Below are 5,443 nucleotides of genomic sequence, written 5' to 3'. Positions count from 1 at the left end.
TATATGTATATGTGTGTGTGTGTGTGTATGTATATATGATAGATATAGACGCCGACGTGCTTGTGCAGTTAAAAACATCGATTTGTAACTGTGCGGTTTCGAGTTCATTTCATTCAAGACTATCATTAAAGACAGTTAACCTATTAAGATAGTATTGTTGAAAGTAAGACGATTCCTATTTGTTAAAAAAAAAAAACATAGGTAAATCATAACCAAAGGAAAACAAACATACGATAATTTATCTGAAAGTTTTCTGAAGAGAAAAGAAAAAATACCCTAAAATATATCTGTCAATATATATATAATTTAATGAATTAATTATATATTTGGGGATATTTTTTTCCTCTATTTATTTGCTATATTATAGATGTATAGTTAAATATTATTTGTTTGCGTTGATTAAATTAACATTGTTTTCAACTAATGTGCAATGACACTGTTCCTTAGTCTTTACGTCACAGATCGCGCAGAACTAATTTCTTTTTATCTTTCGTAAATTTTTTCCGTTTTGAGTAAAATTTGTTCTGAACACACACACACACACACACACACACGCATACACACACACACACACACACACTCATTCACATACACACTTACACAAACACACACACATACACACACATGTATACATACATACATACCTATACATATATACAGAAATATATACACAAATTTATGTATGTGTATAGACACATATGTATAGATTCATATATGTATACATTCATATATATTTACATACGCGCGCGCACACACCACACGCACACATAGGCACGCACATATATACATATGTGTTATAGCTAGGGTGTGTGCCGCACGGGGCAGCCCTTAAGTTTTTTCCCCCCGGGCGCCAAGCTTATACAGATTTATACAGCAGTCCAAAAGGTTCCGCCCACATAAATGCGACATCCGAGTCGGATCACCCCCAGTTTACCTCTAGCTACGCTACCAATGCACATGTACATCATATCCTAATAAACATTACGAGACTATTTCGTACTCTCATTTAGATCTGTGTCAAGCGTGCGTCCCGCCCGCTTATCTAGTAGACAGTGAGGCGAGACGATGTATGTATGTGTATATGTATGTGTATAATATAATTCATTTGTATATGCAAGGATCTTAATTTATGGATACATTCATTCAAGAATAATGTAGTTAGAAGATTACTCATAACCCTAGTGGTTGAACATGACCCCGCCCTTTCTGTTGACCCAGAACATCAGGTAGATATCTCCTGTTGAAGATCCTTCATTCTTTCATTACAAGCACAAAAGCGTGCTCTGGGTGATTTGAAGCTTTGTGCGAAAAGCAGAAAGGATTATTTCGCAAAGATTGTACAACAGATCAGTGGTACAAGTTTGTGGCTTACACACGTATGCGTATACACATATGTATATAACAACTATTCCCAGTGTATACTATTCCCAGTGTATACACACATATACATATACATATAACAACTATTCCTAGTGCCGTCTGAAGGTATAGATACAATGGAGAGTTGCCTGGGGGTGGGGCTCACAGTTCTCGGGACACAATTCTGATTAATGCCTGCTGTGGCTTGCTGTCAGTATATGAATATTATAGGGCCCACTGCATTAATTTGTCCGAGGCCTATGACGCTGTTAAGAAGTCCCTAACTATACATAGCACGTTGAACAATATTACAGTGGTGTGCTTCATTGGCTCAAGAATATTAGTGTGACTTAGAAATTAAAACAGCCACCAAGTTAAAACACAACCGGTCAGATATTGTTGTGTAGTACCATAAAAGATATGTTCTGCTGTGTAAATTATCTGCATCTGGACATGAATGTAATTAGAAAAATACAAGTACAAAGAGGACATCTATGTACGTTGGATAAGGAGTTTGCAAATTCAGTACCTAAGATATACTTTTAGTTTCATACCTATTACCATTAGAGCAACAAGATGTATATCAACCTGTCTGGAACAAAGTATGGCTGAACTTGGGATCTTGTAGGAGGGAATGCAAATTCTTAATTCATCATATGCTACAAATGATCACGATAACTGGAACTATAAAAATCTGCAGGACCTTCTTAAGATTTAAAAGATGAAGGTTAAAACAAGATACTTTGCTTGCTACCAAATTGGTGGCCGGCCAAAATTTACTCTAAATTAAAATGAGAAGAACATATGTGGTGTATGTGTTGTGCGTATAAGTGTGTTGTGTGTGTTTGTGTGTACGTACGTATGTATGTAATGTATTTATGAATGTAAGTACGTATGCGTTTGTGTCTATGTGCCTGTGGGTGCGTGTGTGTGTATGTGTGTATGCGTTCGTGTATGTGTGCGTGCATGTGTGTTTGTGTACAAGTATACCTATATAGCAAGATGAGAGTACTTGGCTGCTAATTCTAACAACATATCCTTGAATTTGTGAATCCTATGGGAGAATCAATTGTACATATAAATATGAAATGATAAGTTGTGAGTGATTTGATTGAATGTGGTTTCATAGTTGGTTCTTGCATACATATTCACACAAAATAGCAAGTTGTTACGGCTATGAATCTTATCATGTCTCGTTAAATTGTAGTTCTACCCTCGTAGATTCTCAGTCATTTTATGCATATACATAAGATTTATTGTATATGCATATACAATGTGTATATAAGTTTGCGTTATATACACTCACACACATAGAAAATGAGAGAGAAAGAGAGGAGGAAGAAGAGGGAGAAGCAGAGAGAGAAAGGCTTGAATGTGCGTTTGATGTAAAGAGACAAATAGAGGAAGGCACAGGAAGAGGAATTGAACGAAAGAGAATGAGTGAAGGAGAGAGACACAATATACATAAAGACGCACATACACAGAGACACAAACCGATACACATTTGTGATCCAAAACTTTATGTGGTCACATGTTTGCGACAATAAAGATATATGCAGGATATCGAATATCTAATGAAGAATTTTGCTTTAATAACGATATATCTTGAAAAGAGCCTCTGATATTTTGATAGCAACAAACTTAATTTTTATTAAAATACTCACCATGTTTATATTTTTATCCTCTTGACATACTTCTGTGAGTATATGCTGAATAATCAATATTTCGTGTCTAGCAAGGCGGTGAGCTGGCAGAATCTTTAGCACGTCGGACAAAATGCTTAGCGGTATTTCGTCCGTCTTTACGTTCTGAGTTCAAATTTTGCCGAGGTCCACTTTGCCTTTCATCCTTTCGGGGTCGATAAATTAAGTACCAGTTACGCATTGGGGTCGATGTAATCGACTTAATCCCTCTGTCTGTCCTTGTTTGTCCCCTCTATGTTTAGCCCCTTGTGGGCAATAAAGAAATAAGAATCTTTAGCACGTCGGACAAAATGCTTAGCGGTATTTCGTCCGTCTTTACGTTCTGAGTTCAAGTTCTGCCGAGGTCCACTTTGCCTTTCATTCTTTCGGGATCGATGAAAATAAGTGCTACAGTTGAACAACGGGGGCGATGTAATCGGCTGGAACCTTCCCACAAAATTTCAGACATCGTGCGTAAATAGAAAGGATTATTTCGTGTCTAGCACTTTTCATTGTTACTTAATGTCGCATTCTCTTTACAGTCGCACAACTGTTTACAGGAAAATATTGTCCGTGAATATATCAAAAGTGAAATATAGGGTGGTCTGAAAGTCTTCTCACTCCCAACCAAAAAGTACTAAGAAAAATCGAGGGATAATATAATAATCTTTTCTACTCATGGCACAAGGCCTAAAATTTTGAGGGAGGAGGCCAGTCGATTAGATCGACCCAGTACGCAACTGGTACTTAATTTATCGACCCCGAAAGGATGAAAGGCATAGTTGACCTTGTCAGAATTTGAACTCAGAACGTAAAGACAGGCGAAATACTGCTAAGCATTTCGGCCAGCGTGCTAACGTTTCTTAATTTTTTATTATCCATAAGGACATACATAGAAGGGACAGCACAATGAAATCGAATGATTTTACAAGAAATGCGATTGGGGTCCTCTTAAACATTCTAGAAACATACATAATACAAATGATGATAGGACACAATAAGACATAACAGATGGAGTGGAGGCGGGACTATAACGGACCCCACGAACCCCGCCTTACGACTGACCTGGGTTTTCAAACCATATCGCATTCACGCGAAGCCTTTCATGCCCAACATTCGTGCGACATTCTTCCATCTTTTTCCAAACATGTCTTCAGTCAAACATCCCCTCTCCAGCCCTATTTGTATTTTTAGGTGGAAGATGAAAAAATTCACCAGATTAGGGCCAGAGATGAAGGTGCCTGACCTTATTCCTTTCGTTCTTGTCGTCCATATAATCCCTCACGCAGCTGCTACTACAGAGAGAAAACAATTCTTACCTTCTTTCGTTAAGAAATCCGATGGGTTAATTTTCACTATAGATTCAGTCGACAGCTGTACTCTTCCTCCACCTGACATCAGTTGTTCGGCATAAACCCACACGTCAGACACTTCCGGTCACTGAACAATAGCGTCAGACACATGCACTTGTTTTATCAGACACATTTACTTGTTTTAGTATATTCACTTTCACTGTTACACATCTGTATGAACACCAACAACTTCGTAAAATATCACACGGGACATTTTGTGCCACGAAAATGATGGTGTTTATACAGACCTCGATGTGTGACAGTGTCAGTATCAATGGAAATGAATATACTAAAACTAGGACATGTTTGATATTATTATATTGTTCCTCTTTCGTTCTTATTACTTTTTGGTAGGGGGTGACAAGACTTTCGGACCTCCCTGTACATGTTTCTGGTTTCCTGTACTGAAATGATCTGATTAGAAGTTCATACGGTTACAGTATAATACTACCGTACACCTTGTAACTACGTTATGGTACCAACCAGCGTGTTACAGGTGTTTAAGAGCTCAAGTTTACCCCAAACAACCCAATAAACTCTAAAAATCAGGCGAAGATTATTGATATCATACAGGTCTTTACATATTTGTGTCCCTGCCGCACACACACCCATACACGCGAGCGCACACACACAAAACACACACACATACACAGAGACAAACACAAAACCTGGTCTCTAATCGCTGCGAAAGGTCGAGAAAGACTGGAAATTTTTTGGACAAACGACACCGATATTATGACGTCATAAACACAGTCTAGAAAATTTAGAAGTCTTTTGGTGAGACGAACATCCATTTGTAGAACACACACGCACGCGTATATGTATGTATATATATATACGTGTGTGTGCATATATATATATATATATATATATATATATATATATATATATATATATATATATATATATATGTATGTATGTATGTATAAATATATATGAATACATATATATATGTATATATATATATACATATATATGTATATATATGTGAGTGTGCGCGTGTATGTGTGTGTGTGTATACACACACACACACACACACACACACACACA

General features: G+C 37.2%; 1 long non-coding RNA gene across 1 annotated transcript in view; it reads right to left on the bottom strand.

The window, feature by feature from the left end:
* Positions 1-5,078, bottom strand: part of LOC128249959 (uncharacterized) — a 40,018-nt gene extending 34,940 nt beyond the window's left edge. Inside the window, exon 1 of the long non-coding RNA XR_008266107.1 lies at positions 4,361-5,078. This is a non-coding gene — a long non-coding RNA (uncharacterized LOC128249959). The remainder of the gene's footprint in view (positions 1-4,360) is intronic.
* Positions 5,079-5,443: the final 365 nt, after the last annotated feature.

This window comes from Octopus bimaculoides, chromosome 1, assembly GCF_001194135.2.
Source record: "Octopus bimaculoides isolate UCB-OBI-ISO-001 chromosome 1, ASM119413v2, whole genome shotgun sequence".
In the NCBI taxonomy this organism is placed as follows: domain Eukaryota; kingdom Metazoa; phylum Mollusca; class Cephalopoda; order Octopoda; family Octopodidae; genus Octopus; species Octopus bimaculoides.
The sequence above is the reverse complement of the archived record's forward strand: the minus strand, read 5'-3'. Positions and strand labels throughout refer to the sequence as shown.